The sequence below is a fragment of the Talpa occidentalis genome, unplaced genomic scaffold, assembly GCF_014898055.3.
Source record: "Talpa occidentalis isolate TD23 unplaced genomic scaffold, MPIMG_talOcc4v2.1 talOcc4.14, whole genome shotgun sequence".
In the NCBI taxonomy this organism is placed as follows: domain Eukaryota; kingdom Metazoa; phylum Chordata; class Mammalia; order Eulipotyphla; family Talpidae; genus Talpa; species Talpa occidentalis.
In genome coordinates this window covers 29,915,501-29,937,972 of record NW_023601433.1, presented here as the reverse complement: position 1 = coordinate 29,937,972, position 22,472 = coordinate 29,915,501, and the positions used below count along the sequence as shown (strand labels likewise).

Genomic DNA, 22,472 nt, shown 5'->3' with positions numbered 1-22,472 from the left:
CTACTTCAGCACATAGGTCACACAAAAGGTGATGCCCAGAATCACTGGAAATACCTCACAGTCTCCAAGGGCAAGGCAGTATTCCTACCTCAATCTGCCAAGAGACCATAATGACTTCTAATTGTCTCCTACCTCCCAAATCTCAAGCAAGTGTCTCCAAATGATGCCTCTAAGTGCTACAGAGGTTGTAAGAATGCAGGATTACAGGCCCTATTAAGAGGAAACATTGAGAGGGAAAAGATTGCTAGATATTTAATGGCTAATTGAGCACAGAGGTCACCAAGAATGTAATCTATTTTTCTAAATTGTGGAGTTTAGATACAATCTACATGACTGAGAGAATTATATATTGGATTCATAAAGCATGTAACTGCCCAGAACTTCAACCCCACTGACTTAAAAGAGTTGAGATAGGATATCATAAACTACTTATTTAGCAGATAGAAACCTAATTAAATACTCAAGAAACAATAAATTATGTTATTTCTTGAAATGTGCCTTATGGAAAGTTTTCAGTGTTTGTGATGCCACTTAAAAAGTATGGAAAAACAAGATTATTTGATAAGAAGAAAATAACATAAAAATCCATTAATTTGATGTGAAAGGAAAAAAAAGTCATCATAACAGTAATCTTAGTATTCTAAGAGACTGAAAACCACCAAGCCGATAGTAAAATTTCTTATATTCATGCAAAGAAAAACAGAGCCCTTGACATGAATTTCACCAGAAAGTTAGCAATGTCACATAAATGGTTAGAAGAAAACCAATTTCCTTGCTTCTTTCTTTCAAGTTACCCCAATATGCTTACTTTTAAGAAATGCAGTAACTTTTAAATCATTAAAATTCTGTCAAATTCAATTCCTTTCTTTAAATTGCCTTTCATTTTCTCTGTTCTAAAGTATTTGCAAGTGAGTATATCTCAGGAAAAAATAAAACATGGATTATGAGATAACATAAAATTCAAGCTGTGAAATTAAGCATGAATAACATTTGAAGCAAATATTGTTAGCAAATAGGATAGTGCATTTTAAGGAAAACTCTCCTACTATAATATAGAAGAGGGGGCAATAGAAACACAGAAAAGAAAAAAGATGAGGAAATATACATGGTATGTATAAGTCTGTAAAGCATTGCAAGATATTGCTATTTCATGGCTAACAAGCATATGAAAAAGTTTTCAACATGACTTATTATCAGGAAAGTGCAAACACAAGGAGATACCACCTCGCATTTGTGAGATGGCTCATATTTAAAAAAAAAAAAAGAAAAACAAACAAACAAACAAAATGCTACCAAGGATGTGGTTAAAAAAAGAAATAAAGGAAACCGTTTACACTGCTGGAGGGAAATGTAAACTGGTCCAGCCAATAAGGAAAGCTGTGTAGATGATCCTCAAAGCACTGAAAACAGATCTATCATATGACCCAGTAATTCTGTTCCTAAGTATCTGCACAAAGAACACAAAAACACTAATTTGAAAGGAAACCTGCACTCTTATGTTCATTGCAGTGCTATTTATAATAGCTAAGATATGGAAGCAACCTAAATGCCCCAAAACAGATTAATGGATCAAGAAGATGTGGTATATATACACAATGGCTACTACTCAGTGATCAAAAAAGATAAACTCATGCCATTTGCAGCAACATAGGTGGAACTGGAAGGTATTATGCTAAGAAAAACAATCAGAAGGAAACAGACAAATATCAGATGGTTTCACTTATATGTGGCCTATAGAAAAACCAAAGAAAGGGTCAGGAAAAGATAAAACGTGCAAGCTGACAAGGGATTGTGGTGATGGATCACGGGTGCTATGTTGGTGGGAGAGATATAGGGACTACACCTGAGGGGAGAAATGAAATACTCTCTAAAAATTAACAATGATGTGAAAAATAATTTAACAAATTTAATAACTAATAAAACACATTTTAGCTATTTCACTAGTTATTTGTGTTTTTTTTTAAAGATTGATTGATTGATTGATTTTTTATTTATTTATAGAAGCACTGGGTACAGTCAGAAGAGCGGGAGGGTAAGAGAATTCACCAGAGCCAGAGCGGGGAGCAGAGCAGGCAGAAGGACGGAAGTACACTGCTGAAGGGAGCAGCGGGCGGCATGAGAGGTCTGTGCACCATGTGGGACCCTCACCTGGCGGCCAGGGATCGAACTGGCGCTGCAAAGGCTGCAGGCAGCTTTGCAACCCAGCACTCAACAGCTGCGCCACCGGGGATGCCCAGTTATGTGAGTCTTAACAAATTGTATGATCTCTCTTTTCTCCATTTTGTTTTTTTTATTCTTTAGCCCATATCATTAATGTAAAAACTATATTCCGTACAGTCTACTCAGGCATTTCTCTGATAAGGAGCACCTGAATGAGTCAGGTTTTTACCCTCACTCTGGTTTAATATGAGCAATTGTCCTCAGAAATCTGTGTCAGTTTTCATTTGAACTGAAGGTTCTTAAATTGAAAAGCAATCTAAGACTCAGTGTTTCTGATGAACTCTAAAAGGTGATGTCCTCGGAACATGATGTTTTCTAAGGGATGTAAATATCTTTATATTTTGAATGATGTCCAGAAAAGAGGGCTTCATTATGTGTTTAATTCCACCTTCATCCTGAATTTCTATTTGAGGGATATTATTCATCTTCATGAATAATCAAGGAGATAAATTACGCACATATAAAAGTTAATTTCTATGTATTAGATGAGAAAAAACTCAAAAGGAGTAATTTTTTAAGAATATGTATAGGCAGCAATTTCTTACTCCCTGAAATGGGCAGGGCAGAGGAATTTTTAAGGACCAGCCAGGGAAATGGTCTGAGGTTAGGTCATCTATGATTACACTTTAGAAAAATTATCAAATCCATTTGCGATTGGTTGGCAAAAGCCTATATAGACAGAGCTTTGCAATGTGGAGCTTGTTGTTACAATGTCTTGTTTTTCCTAGTCACTAGGTGGCTGAATCCAGCAGTTAATTTTTACCTAGATATCTCAAAATGGCAGCTTAGAAACAAGATGGAGTCTGGTGATTCAAAGTAGACTCCACAAAAAAAAATTCCCTGCTTCGAAGGTACCACTTTATGTAAGAAAGGCATATTTAGGATGTATATATCCTTAAAAGTCAAAGGGGAGAGCATTACTGATATTCTGCATCTCAATTTTCAATCTGATGCAACTCCTTCTACCTTCAGAAATTTGTTATTTCACATGAAAGTTGATATTTCACCTCATAGTAAACAAAATAATCCAGATTTAGTTTCTAAGTATCCAATTACAGTGAGTATTAAGGATAAACAAAGCTAGATGCTGGTTAAATTTGTAAAGACAGATTTTAACCAATAATAACTATTGCAATAGGTAAAGGTATTTATGTTGACTTGAACTCAACTTTGCTTTGTAAGAGTTGAACAGACATTTTAAAGGAAAAATGAATGAGTAAGAAGGGGGACAACTGAGGTTCAGCCATATCAGAAAAGAGAGAAATTATCAAGTAGTTGGTCATTGTAAATCAATTAGGCCAACTATGCCTGATAGTTGGCAATTATCAAAGTTAGGATTTTACCTTCTATGAAGATGGTAAGTCAGAGACCTTATTCTTCTCTATGATTATATTTCAAAGTATAGATTTCAGACTCTTGAGAAAGACACTCCTGAGTTAATAGAACATACATACATATCTCAAAGAGGCAAAGGAAGGATTCTTACATGTAAACCCTTTTTAAAACCCTTAGTAAAAGCTCTAGGAATTTAAGGTCAGGGACCAATTCAGACATTGGCTGCTGTGGTCAATTGTATTAGTAGTGCCAAACTGTCTCAGGCAGACCCTCTAAGGAGTTCTTGGTCATTCAGGAACATGAACTTTAACTATTAGAAATCGTATTAGTATTTGTTGAAGTCTTTATAGGCCTAAGTTGAAATCTAGTTAAAAAGAGGGCTCAATAAAACATGACTAGAATTTGGTGGAGACAATCTTTGTCAGTATCAACATCTTCACAGTGGAATTCAACAGCCTCAGGTATAGCTACACATGAAAAAAAAAGTACTTGCAATTTAGAAAATCCATCTATATACTTTGCCATTATGTCTAGTGGCATGATTCTTTCTTAACCTTGAATGAACTTAAATACATGCTAGTTGATTAATTTTTAGAGCTTGAGTATGATCCATTTAAGTAATAATTACCCTCCATTTTTTTTCTAGAGCAGCCCAGATAATGCATTTAAAACAATAAATAATACATATTAATAAAGTACTTATTACAAATTCAGAAATATAAAAGCAATATTTGCATGCCAAAAACAGTGTTAGGAAAAGGTCAAAATTATTAACTCACATTCCCTTGTATAATTAATACATTATATTCAAGTCAACAATAATTTATGGAGAGTCTGCTTATATAACAGTCAATGCATTTCAAAACTCATTCACTACTCATCTCGACAAGCTCTTTTCTGAGACAAACACAGTTGATTGAAAATGAATGTTTTACATAACAATTTTTTTAGGAGTCCTTTAGAAATGAAATTAGTGTGGTACAGGCTGTATCCTGGTATTTTGGAGGAACGTTTACATATTAAACTTGGGTACTGGCTGGCACCGGGTACGTGCAAAGTAGGTTCACTCTGGATGTGTGAGACCGAAAAGGAACTTTGGTACAGCAGGCAAAGATGACACTACGCAAGCAGCAGGAGATTAAATACACCAACATCCTTTGAATGAGTGGTCTGCCAACCCCTCCTCCAACGCTGCCCTTTCCTTTTAGCCTGTCCAAGGACAAAGCTGGCACAGGCCCAAGTCTTATATTAGGTTACACAAATATGTTTCTGTGCATACAAACTATACATCAAGGTTATATGTTATTGCTTTGTACACAAGTGGGCTACATCTCAAGGTGTATGTTTACTACTAGGCCACCTCTGCTGGAAGGCCACAACAAAAAATAGCTGAGAAAGGGTGAGGAAACTGTTTTTTCACCTGCCCCACAGGTACAATCACAATATAAAAAAAAAAATAGAATTTGAGCTTTTACAAAGACATGTATAATTTATTAGCATCCTAGAAGTAATAGCATCTTTTTTTTTTTTATTTTTTTTTTTTTAATAGAGGCATGTTTCTATTTATTTATTTATTTATTTGTTTGTTTGTTTTATTTATACATGCACTGGGTACAGTCAGAAGCACGGGAGGGTGAGAGAATTCACCAGAGCCAGAGCAGGGAGCAGAGCAGGCAGAAGGACCGAAGTACACTGCTGAGGGGAGCAGCGGGCGGCAGGAGAGGTCTGCGCGCCATGTGGGGCCCTCCTGCGGTGGCCGGGGAGCAGCCAGGGATTGAACCGGCGCCGCAGAGGCCGCGGGCAGCTTCGCAACCCAGCGCTCAACCACTGCACCACTGGGGAGGCCCCAGTAATAGCATCTTAAAGAAAATATATTATTACTGTGTTTAACATTAGGTTCATTGCAGCCCTATTTATAATAGGTAAGGTATGGAAACAACCCAAACGCCTAAAAAAAAATAGATGACTGGATCAAGAAGATGTGATATATATACACACACAAAATGGAATACTTTCAGCAATCAAAAAAGACAATCTCATGCAACTTGGATGGAGCTGGAAGGGACTATGTTCAGTGAAAATAAGTCAGATGGAAAAAGAAAAATATCGGATGGTTTCACTTATAGGAGGAATATAGGGGAAACAAATAAGGGATCAGGATAAAAATAATGATAATAAATCAAAAAAAACAAAATTTACAGTCAACTATAAATAAGAGAAATTCTGCAGGGGAAGGGGATGGAGAGGGGTCAAAACAGGGTAGGGAAGAGCACATGGGACTCTAGTGATGGTGCACGGGTGAACTGGTGGTGGGAATTTTACAGGAACTATACCTGAGAAAGCAAACATTGCATAAAAAAATGAACAATGATGTAAAATACATTCTTTTCAATTAGATGAACGAGAGTTTGATTCCTCAATTGTTCTCTATCTAGGACTAGTTAACTAGGTTTTTATGGAATTCCATTTCATCTGTAAATTAAAAATAACAATTTTTACCACATAGAATGTTGCACTAAGATTAGTTGAGAAATGTATGTACAGGGCCTCCCTGGTGGCGCAGCAGTTGAGCGCTGGGCTGCGAAGCTGCCCACAGCCTCTGCAGCGCCGGTTGGATCCCCGGCCACAGGCGAGGGTCCTGCATGGCGCAACAGACCTCTCCTGCCACGCCCGATGCTCCCCTCAGCAGTGTATTTTGTCAGTCTGCCTGTTCTGTTCCCCACTCTGGCTCTGGTGAATCCTCTCACCCTCCAGCACTTCTGACTATACCCAGTGCTTGTATAAATGAATAAATAAATCTTTAAAAAAAAATAAGAAATGTATGTACAAATCCTGACACATAATAACCTTTCAATAACAATTCTTAAAAATGCTTATTCTTTCATTAATTGGACTTCTGTGGGAACCCAGAATGAGACAGACCATTAAGACCAATATCAAAACACTAATGTGCTAACTGGAAAACAAAATATGACAGTATGAGTTACCTGAAATCTAATGTAGCCTAAAGAAATTCTAGAATTATCACAGAAAATTCAATTCTTGAATTTAGTTTCAAAGAATAAATGTTTTCTAGGCAAAATACATGGAAAATCTACATGCAAGAAACATTCTACCCAAAGACAGATGGCTGGAAAATGTATTGTGCAGAAAGATGAATGTGGTTGGGTATAGAATTGTTTGGGATTGGAGAAGGTTGGGGAGATTATTATTATATGCATATCTATATTTTAGAATAATAGCTCTGACTTTCCTATAATACATATATAAATCCTTTTTCTCTAACTGGCCATATATAGCAAATAATTTCATTAGTGTCAGAATGGCAGACTTTTCATTTTTCAAACTACTAATGATAGAGGAAAACGTTTTTGTTTATCTTTCTATCCAAATTTTGTTTAGTGAGATAAAGTAGGTTTATATCTTCATACCTACTCTATAGGTTATAGGTTCAAACCTTACAAATGTATAGTTTCACGCCTTGCCCACCACAGGTATCCTAACAATCTTCTACAATGCCCAATTGGCTCTTCTCCCTCCCTCCTCCCACCCTCTGATTGTTTTTGCCCCTCCATCTCTTAGTTTTACAGTCAGAAGTTCAAAGTTTATTATTGGTTTAGTTTTGACTGGCTCTTTGTTTTGTTCCTCAAAATTCCACATATCAATGGGACCATCCTATATTTGTCTTTCTCCTACTCTCATATTTCATTTAGCATTATCCTCTCCATTTATATCCATCTTATCACAAATGGCAGGAGTTCATCCTTTTTTATAGCTGAGTTATATTCCATGAAATGCATACATACATACATACTTACATCAATTTTTTCTGATCCACTCCTCTGTCTTGGACAGTTACACTAGTCTAGACCCTATGGAAAACAGTATGGAGGTTTCTCAAAATACTAAAAATGGATCTACCCAGCAAGTTCACTCTCAGTTATCTACCTGAAGAACACAGACACACTAGTTTGAAGGGATACATGCATCCCATGTTCATTGAGTCCTATTTACAATAGCTAAGTTAGGGAGGATTTTTTTAAATTGCTTCCCTTAAGATTTAAGGCCTTATTTTCAGGCCTGCAAAAAGTACAAGTTCTCTTTTTTATTACTCCATCATTTAATATACAACAAATCTGTTGCTGAGGATCTTCTGCCACATATTCAATTGTTCTTGTAGAGAAAGAATCAACACAAACAAAAGCACTGGTCAAGGCTGAGAAAATCTATTCCATATTAGGAAAGAATGAAATTCTGTCATTGGTACACAAGTGGACTTAAATTGGAAAAGAAATTTCCATGTCCATCTGAGCTTTACCGTTGCTTTGTTGGCTATTTGTAATAATATTGAAGAAGATTTTTCTGTTGAAATTGTCCTTTTGTTATTGTATCAAAGTAAACTGTCAATTATCTAGCAGTCCTGCATTGTGTTTCTGCTATTAAAGTTTATTTCTCACATAAATAGAGACTTCTCTACCTTTTAGAATTTAAACATTTTCAGGAGTAAATGACTTTGTAAGACTACTCTGTACAAGCCAGTCACTGTAATGTTCAGCATAAGAGCTATTATGAAATTTATTTTAAAAATATAAATTGAGAAGAAAATACCACACTTCAGGCCTAGTGGTCGTTTCACAAATGTAAGGATTGATTTGATGTATTTTATTCAACTATATGTTACCACTGAAAACCATGACAAAACACCAGCCTCACAATGTCCAAAATCAAATTCTTCATATGTCTGTGAACCACACCAAACCTGGTTGTACTCCTGTTGCTTTTATTTCTGCAATGAAATCATAAACTTCCCAGTTATCTGAACTTTAAATTTTGAATTTGTGTTTCAATTACTCCCTTCCCTCTTATCCCTTGAAAAATCTCATCAATTGCAAAGCATGATAGATTAAAATATACAACTTCCAAAATATCTGGGAGATGAAATCCTGCCATTTCCAACATCATTGATGGACCTAGAGGTAATTTTACTCAGTGAAATAAGCCAGACTGAAAAAGACAAAATCTGTATATCACTCACATGCAGTTTATAAAGAAAACAAGCAAACAGATGAACTAAGTAAATAAAAACATTTTTTTTTATTATAAGACTAATTAGTAGTTACCAGAAGGGAATGGGAAGAGGTGTAGGGAAATCAGGAAAAGGGGGACAATGGTATGGTGAAGCAAGAATTTAGACTTTTAGCTTTGAACATTATGTGACATTTCTATGTTGATATTCAAGGATGAACACCTGAAAGTTATATAATACAATGTTAGTTCAATAAGAAAAAAAAATCCAAAAAGAAAAACCTCTGAGATAATTTTATATAACCCTTCTGTTTTATTTTCACTACTGCATCACTTATTTAAACCTTAGTATCTTATCTGGATTGTTATAATAATGTCTAAATTGTCCTATTGCTCCTAGACTCTCTCTATTCAATCCAAACCACACACTATTCACATAAGAAACTTCCTCAAGAATAACTTTAAATAAAGGATTTAAAGCTATTTATTTAAAGGATTTAAAGTTATTTATTTTTTAAAGATTTATTTATTTATGCATACAAGCACTGGGGTACAGGCCAGAGGTGTGGAGGGCAAGAGGATTCACCAGAGACAGAGTGGGGAAAGAACAGACAGACTGACTGAAATACACTGCTGAGGGGAGCAGCGGTCGAGTCAGGAGAGGTCTGCTATGCCATGTGGGTCAGCTCCCTGGCCAGGGATGGCTATGAATAGCTTCATAGGTTGTGTCTTACCACCTTGCACCACCTCTTCCAACGTACTCCCTTTTTTCAATATAAATCATTATTAAAACCTGTTAGCCTGTCCAAAAATGCTTTCAAACTAAGTTTCACTAAATGTTTCCATTCACTGTCTGTTCTTACCAAAATAGACCTGGCTATTAGTCTAACAAGCAGCAAAAACACTTGGACATATTTTTGTTCACATGATCCATATCAATAGGAGGTGATGTTTCCCACTTGAACTGCCATGAAATTTGCTTCTAAGTATTGTTGTATTTTTTGTGTTCTATTTTGCATACTATCAATATAAACACATACACACACACGAACAAACCCAAATACCTATATATAGGTTTAAGCTCTCTTCTCCATAACAGCATTGTAATCTTTGCTCATAAGACTTAATGAGAGGTCACCAGGCTTAGGACAAGATTAGGTAGAGGCCTGCTCTACCTAGCTAAGGTTCTGTGGAAATTCTTTAATTTCCCAAGGCAGAACATTACTTCAGAGCTTTTCTCATGCTACAGTATTCCAAAGAAAAACTTAGTTTTAATGTGTCCTGGTTGATCTTCTTCCATATGACCTTGCTTCAATCACATAAAAAGTAACAGGCAGAACCCAACTCACACCCAAGCTTTTTGTTCCCCAGTATAATGGTATAAGACATAGGCTACTGAGTCATAATCACACCTAACACATGAATTCAAAGAAAGAGATAATTTCATTCCTGGAATATATGACGGGGGATGGTTAGGAAAATACAAAAATCCAAACTGCTACTCTAGATGCCAATATGTTACAAAGTAGCCTTCTTCAAGAAGTTTATGAAACAGAATAATGACAATTTTCACTAAGAAAGCTATGAATATTTCACAACAGCTCCTTTCTATTTGTGCTCTTGAAAGATAAATACTATCCTTCACTTAAAAATCCTTTGTTTAGGAATTTTGCTTCTTTGTTTTCCCATGTGCAGAAATAAGAAGTTTGCTCTTAGTATCCAAAATTTAAAAAAAAAAAATGACATTTCATTTCCCCAGTGATCAACAACTTGTGTCCAAAGCAATGTAAATAAAAGTTGGAACACTCTTGCAGCTTACTGGAGTAGTCACTGCTTCTCCCAACATGAGCTCAGACATAAGCTATTGTCCAGGATCCTCAGTTACCTTCCCCTTCCCTTACCACCCTCTCCACAAACATGTCATAAAAAATATCAACTGTATAACTCAGTAGTGACGCGACAATTAAAATTCCCTACCTTCAGGAAACTGACTGGAATTAGAAACAAACATGAGTGTGAAGATGAGTACCTTCTACATTGATTCATTGCTTTTTCTTTGAAGAATAGATTTATTGGGTGAATAAAGAGGCAACTGCATAGACACAGGTGGGCAGAGCTGCCCAAGCATGGCTTTTAATGTAACAAGAGATCTGACCAGGTTTCTGGGTTTTGTACCATCCTATTTAAAAGAATCAAAGGTTCAGAGAGGTAGGAAGTACTGTATTTGGTAGACTGCATAAGAAAGTGGTAGAAAGAAATCATCTAGAAAAAAAGAGGACAATGATGCTTGAGCCTTGGGAGTCTATAAATAATGAGTCGTTAAACAGAGCAATTTTTCAGTCAGATATACAGTGACACCTTCAGAAAGACAAGACACATAAAAGGATAAACACTATTACCAATGCTCAAAGTTATTGATCAATAAGCAACTATACTGTATGCTGCATTGCCCAGATCCCTTCCTTGGAGTCAAAAACACACTCACTAGCTGGTGAATGAGAAGGCTCAGGTCCGAGTCCCTCTCTAGTAAAATCTCAGACCAAAGAGTTGGATTGCTCAAGGTTTTAACTCCATCAGAAGTGACAGCATCCATTGACAGGTAGATATGGAGAATGAAGATGACATCTTGTCTCAAATGGAGCAGCTCTGAGATTGCTGAGATCTTTAATTTCATTGCAGGTCAGTTTCCCCATTAACCCTTTCCTATTACTTTTACACCCTTAAAAGAGTTTACAAGAATACAACATACCTATTCACGCACATATATTCTTTCTCTGAGTCTATTTTTGAGGAAACTTGGCCTAAAACAATAGCTTTCCTAGCAACAAACTTCTCAAAGGACCAATCTCCTACATATGCATAAAATCACCAAAGAGAGTCTTTGATAAACATTGCTGTATGAATCATTGGAATACTTTTAGCTTCAATTAAAAAAAAAATTGTATCCGGGCTTACTTTTCATAATTTTACTTTGGACACATTTAAAGCCATGCTGCTATTTTTAGAGCCCACTGTTTTAGACAAATATGCATAATTTGGAAAAGATTCAAAGAACAGAAAGTCAAATGATTAAATAATGAGAATAAAATTAATATAGAAAATTCCAGGAACTTTTGACTTTTTGAAAGGAAAAGGAGGGGGCCATTTTAATAACAGCTCACAAATAATGCCTATTTATTCAAGTAAGGAAGGAATAGGAGGACTGTGAGATCAGGCTGGAGAGACAGGCAAGCATGGAATCATCAAAGAGCCTGATTCCCACACCAGTGCGTATTCCATCTACCCACCTCCACAATTGACCCCCTACAATTTATTCTTCTTGGAATATTCAGAGTGATCCTTTAAAAAACATGACAAATGATGTCACTCTTCTCAAATATCTCTTTGTTCTCCACTGCACCTAGAATAAAGTTCTAAGTCCTTATCATGACCTATAAATGCTCTGAGATCAGGCCCTGGCTGGGGAACATTCAAAAACTGTGAGCTGAGGCATGCACACCTCAGCCCCAACATAGCCACCTTACCTTGAAGCCTCTGGGTGCTGGGGGGATCTGGTTATACTCCTGACTGGGCTGGCTAATCACTGTTCTTCCCACAGTCACCACAAAACCTTTTGCCAACTTCATTCACATCCTTGCTCAATTCCTCCTCAGAAAAGACTTCAAGTAGCACTCCTTATTATCTGTTGTTCTTATCCTGCTTTATAATTCCTCAGAAAACCTATCAGTTCTCTAATAAATTCAGAATATTATGGCTTGATATTCTAATATGCATTTCTATATATTATCATAGATTACATACATGTGTATTACATACATGTGTACATATAGCGATTGAAATTTAAATGTATTTCCTTAGACTATGGTACCCACACCAAAAATTCCATGAAGATAGGGTGTCTGACTCAGGTAACTGCTCTATCCCCAATGTCTAGAAAAACATGACAGCATCGGTAGATACTCAATAATTGGTAGCTGGATGAATGCATGAATGCTATCTCTGTACTCTGTACAATTATTTGCTATACCAACTTTAAGTTTCCAAAATATAATTAAGCCAAACTATTTTTATTTACTCATGTTGAGTGGAGCCTGGTATCTGTCTCCCTTCTCCTGGAGGTAGTAGTATTTGGTAGTTGCATAGTGGTTCCTACAGAGCCAGCTTTCATTTTTCAGTCCCTGGAACAGAATTAGAATAGTAGGAGTAAGATATGAATACAATTTTTGGCATGTGAAAACATGATTATCGCAGAAAGATTAAGATGAATGGGAATTTGAAAATGAAAACCCCAGAGTGGAAAGAAAATGTCAAGTAAATGAATTAACAGAAATAAATGTATTGCTTTCATCAAGTTTAAATGTTTTAAAACACATATTTTAATATTAGTTTATTCCCAGTGTTTTGTTTTCTCAGTATGTGGTTCAAGAATATATAATGCCTTCAATAAAACAGAGCCCTTAGTGATGAGGCAAGGAGAACTATTATTCTCAGATTTTTCTCATTTGATAATTCTTTTCACTAGCTCCTAAATATTATCCTAAAACAAAAACAAGAAGCACCTGCTGTATTATACACAATTTTCAATATTTTCATCTGTTGATTTAGCATAAAAGAAAGAAATCAAGCAAATTATTAGCCCACCAGGCAAATGTGAGAACAGATTTAAGGGATGTGAATATTTTCATTTCAAAATAATTTGGTTTCTTTTTTTTTTTTTTTAATTTTTAATTTCTTTTTATTTTTACATCATTGTTCATTTTTAAACAATATTTTCTTCCCCCCACCCCCTCAGGTATAGTCCCCATAGAATTTCCTTCACCTATTAATAAACATGGACTACCAATTTTTTTTGATTACCATTTACAATTTTATCATTGCCTTTAATAATAGTTATTAAAGGAAATCTCTGAATAGTAGTAGGCACTGAAATGTACACACACATCCATGCACACACTCACATAATATGATACTGCATATTCTAAGAGATTCAAGTTTCATTATAATCTCTGTACTGCCATTCTCTTAAATCCTGAATTGCCTTCTTTAATCCTTTCACGTTACTATTTAGCATTTCAATTCTCAAGTAGCAAAACTCACTTAAATGAAGATTTATTGACTGATAGTTTATTGGGAAAATGTTCAAACTCTGAAACTTACAAATTTTGAACAGTATCTCTAAATATAATTAGCTATGTAAGCTTTGGGCAAATTATGTCACCTCCATACAATTCCTTTTCTTTACCTGTAAAAGGTCATAATATCCTGAGATAAAACATCAATATCCCAGAAACAAGTCATTAAAATGAAGAGAAATTATTACTGTTTTTTAAATGTCTGGAGATTCATTTTATAAATATATATTATCTCTCCATAGCATAGTAAGATAGAAATAAGGCAATTATTTATTTGAATTATATTGACATATTCAGCATTCATACTGAGTTTCAAAATTTATGACCAGATTTTTTTAGCCATGGATGTTATTTATTCTACTAGCCTAAATTATCAGTAACTCAATTCCCTTGTACAATAGCACCATAAGGTGCTGCGAGTTTGGGTGACCAGTAAAGGGTACTCACTGGAGGAGTAGAAGCAATCATAAGAATGAAGACTGATTTGGGGAGCAGAAACAACTTTTCACTTCCACATATCAATGAGAACAAGTGCAGACTAATTCCATGAGTGTGAAAAGTTGTTTTTGTTTTTTGAGTGTTTTAGTCTAATTTGGGGGGGGTGAATTTTTAATGAAGTACCATTATTTTGTATCCTTGTTAATATTTTGACAGTATAGCATTTCTCCCCTTAGGTGCCACTGCCTAGCTCTCCCACCACCAGAGCACCCTGAGTCCTCTACCATAGTCCATTGGTAGACTATTGGTAGACTATACTCCCTTCCCATGTCCGAATCCCTTCCCCATCTCCTGATATCTCAGTTCTACAGTCAGTTTTTCTCTGTGAAACATCAATAGGTGGGGGAACTTCAGGGGCAGTTGTAAAATCTGCATTTTTACTTGGAAAGTGAATTTACAACATTCAGGGAAATTATGAGCTTGATACTCAGGACTACCAACACTGAGGTCCCAAAGGAGATACAAATTAAATCTTGTCACATTCTGGGGCATGGCTAATAAACTGACTTGATATGAGGTGCCAGAGAGCTAAGTATGCATGTGTATTGATGGAAGAAGTAAACAAATATGCAGTCATTTGGAATCCCAATATTCTGATACCATATTTGAAAACAAAAGAAGCTGTAAAAGTGATTAGCAATTCTGGTGACATTATGGCAAAGGTATACTATGAATGATTCAATAATTCTTGCAGGGTTCTATAGAATATACATCTCATCTCAGTCCATAAGGGATACAACATGCAAGGAATAAAAAAGTTGTGATTGATAGCCAATCCCTTGAAACTATTGGCCCTGGATCATCCATAATACGAAGGCATATTTATTTCTCTGAGAAAAACACCAGCCTGCAAGGAATGAGTGTGGACTTGCTGTCAGTGATGTATGGAAATCAAAAATTGTCTTTTTCCTCTCCAATATTGGTTGGTTCACAGTCCTGTTTAATTTATTCAACAAACATATATTCAGAAAAAGTCTAGGATCAGTCTTTGATTTAAGTGTTTAGTTGCAAATGAGACAGACATATTTTTTGTCAGGGCTTATTGTCTAAAGATAGAGAACATAACATACAAGTAGGTGATCAGACACAAATACAAATGATAACCTGAAAATGATAACATGATAGAATCAAATTAGAAGGTAGATACATAATTAGAAGGGAAGAACACACTTAGATAGCCGAGACAGGGCAGGTCCTCAGAGGACTGGCACCTGAAGGATGTAGAGGCATCAGTCATTCAAAGTGCAAGGAGGAGGTACTGGGCACAGTTCTCAGGAACCAAAGTTTCAGATGCCCTCATGGTTAGAAAACACTTTTATGATGTTCACTAAATCTATACATATCTTCTTGGTGTGTCCAAAATGGTAAAGTTGTTAATATGAACTATCCAACCACTTTAAATCAATGTGCAATAAACACATTATGTCATCATCCCATACTCAAGAGTATCCACCTTAAAATTCAAATTTTCTATGATTCAGGGTTTTAACACCACACACTAAACAAGGCTGAAAACAGAACTCATTTCCAAAGCTGCAGCTTCTATTTTTTAATTAATTAATTTATTTTTTTTATTTTTTTTAAATGTCTGGGAGTTTGTTTTGTTTTGTTTTGTTTTTTAAGATTTATTTATTTATTTATACATGCACTGGGTACAGTCAGAAGCGCAAGAGGGTGAGAGAATTCACCAGAGCCAGAGCAGGGAGCAGAGCAGGCAGAAGGACCGAAGTACACTGCTGAGGGAGCAGAGGGCGGCAGGAGAGGTCTGCGCGCCATGTGGGACCCTCCTCCGGTGGCCGGGGAGCAGCCAGGGATCGAACCCGCGCTGCAGAGGCTGCGGGCAGTCGCAACCCAGCGCTCAACCTCTGCGCCACCGGGGAGGCCCAATTTATTTATTTTTAATGGATGCAATACGAGGGTACCCCATCAGGTATTACTATCATAGTGCACCCACCACCAAATCACGCATATTCCACCACCATAGACTATTGTGCTTCCTTCCCACTTTGTTGTTCTCCCTCGTAGCTGTTCATTCTGTAGTCAGCTACCAAGGGTTAGTTTTTCAACTTGTCTTTATCTTACTATTAATTTAGTTATTTTATATTCCACATATTTTATATTCCATGGCCAGTATTTCTTTCTTCTTCTGCTTTCTTTCACTTAGTATTATTATCCTTTCAAGCTCCATCCATGTTAATACTTGGGTCTGTTTTCACTTGGCTGTTTGGGAGTTTATGAAATATGTGACACATGCAAAATTTTATTTGCATTTTATATTTACATATACAATATGTATTTATAAGTCACTGGTCAGCAAAAAAGAACACTCACATTATTGATGCCTAAGAATGCTATTTCCTGATTTCATCGCCTCCCCGACTCACCATTATTTTTGAATTCTATATTTGTCCCTTCCTGGTTTCTCCTTATTGCTTTTCTACATAGATTAGTATTTTTAAAAATAAAATACTGTTTAGTTTTGCAAGTTTTCAAACCCTGATATATGTAAGTATATAAATTCTTCACGAATTTACTTTTCATTGAATTTCACTCAATATTGTTACTAAGACTGATAGTGTCTATTTCATTTTGATATACTACTTCACTGTATAAGTTTTCTGAAGTGGGTACATCTGTTTTCCCATTAATAGACAGCAGGTGGTTTCTAATTTTTTGTAATTATAAATACTACTACTATGAACATTATCTTTGTGAACTTAAAAAATAGTTTCCATCGGTATATAACTAGCAGTGACATCACTAGGTCATAGTGATATACAAATTGCTATGTATTATTATGTTTTCCAAAAAAATTGTATGATTTTATATTTCACAAGCAGATTCCAAATGTTCTATTTTACATACCTGCCTTTCACCGATTTTTTAGTCTCTGCCAATATGTTATATGTAAGCTGGTATTTCCTTTTAATTTAAATTTGTACTTATCTGATGACTTGAGGTGGAGGGTGTTTTAATTTGCTTTCAGTCATTCACATGTGTTCTATGAACTATCTGATCAGGTCATTTACTGCTTTATTTATTGGATGTATTGGCACTCCCTTTGTGTGTGTGTGTGTTTTTGCTGTTGTTATGGAGAAGCTAAACCAAGTGCTTTGTTTCGTTTTTGTAATTAATTTTTTATTATTTTTTTCTTCCATCATTGTAGACCCCATAGTTTTCCTGTCATCACCATCACCATATTCCCTTGTGCTCTTCGCTCCCAACCTCTCCTTTGCTGTATGCTTCAGTTCTATAGTCAGCTTGCTAGTTTTGACTTGTTCTTGACCTTTCATTTGGTTCTCCATATTCCACATATAAGTGAGACCAAGGAAATAATTAAATTAAAGCAGAGGGCCCCACATGGCACGCAGACCTCTCCTGCCGCCCGCTGCTCCCCTCAGCAGTGTACTTCGGTCCTTCTGCCTGCTCTGCTCCCCGCTCTGGCTCTGGTGATTTCTCTCACCCTCCCGCGCTTCTGACTGTACCCAGTGTATTGTATAAATAAATTAATTAATTAATTAATTAATTAATAGATAGATAGACAGATAAATAAATAAATAAATAAATCTTTAGAAAATAAATAAAAAAAATAAAGACAATCCAAAAGATTGATGAAACCAAAAGCTGGTTCTTTGAAAAAATAAGTAAAATGGACAAACCCCTAACAAAGAACACAAAGAAAATAAGGGAGAAAACCCAAATAAGTAGGTCTATAAATGAAAGGGGGGAAATTACTAGAGACACAGTAGAAATCCTGAGGATAATTAGATTACTATGAACATCTGTATGCAAACAAGTTCAACAATTTAGATGAGAAGCACAAATTCTTAGAATTATACAGGTATTCCTTTGTTATGTTTTGAAAGTTTTATATGATTTTATTGTTGAAAAGTTTTGATTTAAATGTAATTATCAGTTTGTTTAATGTTTTTGCTTCTTTGATTTAGAGAATCCCTTCCCAGCCCAAGTTAACATTCCAACAAATTAAAGTGTGTCTAGCACATGTCATTAACTATAGAGTTTTTTTTTATATTATGTGAAATACAGTATAATCTTTCAGATATATAGTTAAAAAGTCTACCCATTCAGTACATGTCTGCAATTCATTGATAGACCACATTCCTATGTGTGAATGCACTTGATTTTCAGTTCTTTTTTCTAATCATTACATATTTTGCATTTATCATTCAACCAAAAACATACAGATATTTTTGCTATAATTTTATATTAATTTTTATACCAAACAATAAAGCTCCCCAACTTTTTCTCTACAATTTCAATGATATTTTTCAACTTAGAAAACATGTGAACATTTTGATTAAGATCATACAAAGCTATGATTTTTCAGGTAATTTGATAATATTATGAAATCTAATGAGCATTTATCTCTCTCCAGTCAATGTAGATCTTATTTTAAGGTGTAGATTTTATTTTGTAAAATTTTTAGACTTTCTTCATATCTATATTATCCATATATATTATCCATATATTATCCATATATCCACAGTTCTTGTATGTATAAATAAATAAATCTTTCAAAAAATGCTGTCACCTTTGAAGTCCAAGTTAAACTCTACTTCTATTTGAGAACTTCTCTTGTGTCTCGATACAATTTGATAATTCACTCTGATGAATTCCTTATATTCCTGTTTGCATTCTTATGCTTTTAGAACACAACAAAGTATATTGTTTTCATATTTGTATGCATCCTTAGGGATCAATAACTTATTGAGTTCCTAACATGTCAGACATTGAGTACATAACCAAACTCTTGATATGCTTTTAATATGATACCTTGAATTCCCAAAGTAACCTAATACATTAACCTAAATAGTACTATCTCTCCAATCAGTATGTTTATTAATTTCCCTTGTTTATTCCTCATTTCTGATGACAGAACAATTATGAATATAGTAAACATAAATTTAATGTTTTTTAAATTAAATTCAATAAACTCATTTATTAAGAAAAGTTGTCCTGGGCCTCCCCGGTGGCGCAGCGGTTGAGCGCTGGGTTGCGAAGCTGCCCACAGCCTCTGCGGCGCCGGTTCGATCCCCGGCTGCTCCCGGCCCGGAGGAGGATCCCACATGGTGCGCAGACCTCTCCTGCCACCCGCTGCTCCCCTCAGCAGTGTGCTTCGGTCCTTCTGCCTGTTCTGCTCCCCGCTCTGGCTCTGGTGAATTCTCTCACCCTCCCGCGCTTCTGACTGTACCCAGTGCATGTATAAACAAAACAAACAAACAAATATAATAAATAAATAAATAAAAACATGCCTCTATAAAAAAAAAAAAAGAAAAGTTGTCCTCCTGAAAGTAAACTGATTTGTATTTTTTTGTTTCTAACTTGGAAGATTTTTCTTTAAAGATTTTGTTTATTTTTTGCATAGAAGTACTGGGGGTAGGCCAGAGATCGGGTAGGGGAGAGGATTCACCAGACAGAGTAAGGAGCAGAACAGGTAGATCTACTGAAATACACTGCTAAGGGGAGCTTTGGGGAGATGGGAGAGGTCTGCTGCTCCATATGTGGTTTTATTTAGCCGCCTGGCTGGGGACTGAACTCAGGTCTTCACAGTCGAAGTGCTGTGTCTTAACCCCTAGGCCACCAGTGGGTTCTTGGTAACATTTTGTAGAAATGATACGTTTTCTTTGGGAAAAAGCATATAAAGAAAATACCAGTATAGTAATATATATTTTGTCTGGTTTGCCTAATATCTATAATGTAAACTAATTTATTGCAGATCCATTTAACAAAGTTCAAAATAAATCATCATGATGTTTTAGGTATTAACATTAAGTGAGCTAAGATGTTAACACTTCAATATGATTACATCTTACTTATTTCTCTTTCCCAAGTTTATCAATAATGGGGATGCATGCCTGTTTTTATCAAGCACCTTATATACAAAACAGAATATTGTATTTTAATACCCAACAGAGAACTGTAATTTCTACAGCAAATACATTTGCTTAAAAATCAATTAATAGTCGGGACTCTCCGGTGGCGCAGTGGTTAAGCGCTGGGTTGCGAAGCTGCCCGCGGCCTCCGCGGCGCCGGTTCGATCCCCAGCTGCTCCCCGGCCACAGAAGGAGGGTCCCAAATGGCGCGCAGACCTCTCCTGCCGCCCGCTGCTCCCCTCAGCACTGTACTTCGGTCCTTCTGCCTGCTCTGCTCCCCGCTCTGGCTGTGGTGAATTCTCTCACCCTCCCGTGCTTCTGACTGTACCCAGTGCATGTATAACAAACAAACAAAACAAAATAAATAAATAAATAAAACATGCCTCTATTAAAAAAAAGATTAAAAAAAATCAATAGTCTTCCAAACACTTCCTTCAGAGACCACAGTATTTCTAAATTCCTTTACAATTTAATATGTTTGAACTTTAAGTAAGAACAGGGAACAGTCATTCATGAACTCCCTAAATAGAAAAGATTTTGTAATTTGAATTACCAACATTTATAATTAAATGACAACTATTTGAACAAATAAAAAGTAATCAATTTCTTCTACTTTATTTCAGAGAAGTAATGCATGCTAAAAATATATATTCCTAACTATAAGTCATTTTAGTCTAGGCAATATGGATGTAGATAGCTAGTTAAAGTTTATATAAATATCCTTAAAGGTACAGAGAGCTTAAAAACCATTACTATATATGCTTAAAACTTCCTATAAGCTAAAATTATTTTCTTCCAAAATCCACTGGCTATGATATTTTATCATGTTTTCAGTCAGTGATATAATTACTTTTACAATGATGGATAGTGAACTTTTCCTGCCATTTTCCTCCTATACGTCAAAAATTTGCCCATCTAAAAAAAGATATGAAAACCGCAATATACCACCTTTGAGAAATGCTGCCAGAAATAAAGAACGATTGCTTAACTAAGTTTTAGCAGAGGTTTTAATATATTAATACTTTTTACAAAATGTCAGGAAGGCTAACTCTGCATATGGGACTTCAAAAATTCTGTAACCATGGAACACTCCTATTTTCAAATTTATCACAGGACCAAAGATACATTTTTTTAAATCTTGGTATAGTGGTCAGACACAATAAATTCTATCAAAGATGTGGAGAAAAAGGAACCCTCCTACACTGTCGGGAATGTAGATTTGTCCAGCCCCTAAGGCAAACAGTATGGAAGGTTCTCAAAAGATTAAAAATGGATCTGCCATATGATCCCACAATTCTACTCCTAGATATCTACCCAAAGAATACAAAAATGCTACTTTAAACAACCACTCCCATGTTCATTGCAACACTATTTGCAATAGTTAAGCAACGGAAACATCCTTTGTGCCCAAACACAGGTGAGTGGATTAGGAATTTGTGATATATACATGTGATAAAATACTACTCACCTATCAAAAAAGATAAGATCTTACCATTTGCTGCAACATGGATGGAGCTTGAGGGGGATTATGTAAGTGAAATGAGTCAGAGAGAATGACAAATACCAGAGAGTGTCACTTATACTTAGAATATAGAGAAATAAACTGGGTTGCTACATGCAAAAGAATGAAGTGTGGCTACTACCTCACACCATGCACAAAAACCAACTCAAAATGGATTAAAGAACTAGACATAAGACCTGAAACCATAAAATATATAGAAGGAAATATAGGCAAAACACTACACCTTAGAAATATCTTCAAAGAATCATCACCCAAAGCAGTGATAGCGAAGACAAAGATAAACAGCTGGGACTACATCAAATTAAAGAGCTTCTGTACAGCAAAAGAGACAGTAACCAAAACAAAGAGACACCTCACTGACTGGGAGGAAATATTTGCACACAACACTAATAATAAAGGACTGATCTCAAATATCTACAGGGAGCTGAAAAGACTCAAAGAAAACAAAGTAAATAATACAGTCAAAATATGGGCAGAAGAGCTAAAAAGAAACTTCTCCAAAGAGGAAATGCAAATGGCCAACAGGCATATGAAAAAATGTTCAATATCACTTGTAATCAGGGAAATGCAAATCAAAACTACAATGAGATACCATCTTGCACCAGTGAGAATGGCACATATTAAAAAAAAAATAGCTACAACAAATGTTTGTGAGGATGTGGAGAAAAAGGAACTCTTCTGCACTGCTGGTGGGAGTGCAAACTGGTCCAACCACTATGGAAAGCTGTGTGGAGATTCCTCACTGTGCTAAAGATGGAGCTTCCATATGATCCAGTAATTCCACTCCTAGGTATATACCCAAAGGACATAGAATCATTAACTCAAAAGGGTACCGGCACCCCTATG

General features: G+C 35.7%; 1 long non-coding RNA gene across 1 annotated transcript in view; it reads right to left on the bottom strand.

The window, feature by feature from the left end:
* Positions 1–12,685: 12,685 nt before the first annotated feature.
* LOC129145825 (uncharacterized) overlaps positions 12,686–22,472 on the bottom strand; it is a 94,955-nt gene continuing 85,168 nt past the window's right edge. The window contains exon 3 of the long non-coding RNA XR_008551917.1: positions 12,686–12,758. This is a non-coding gene — a long non-coding RNA (uncharacterized LOC129145825). The remainder of the gene's footprint in view (positions 12,759–22,472) is intronic.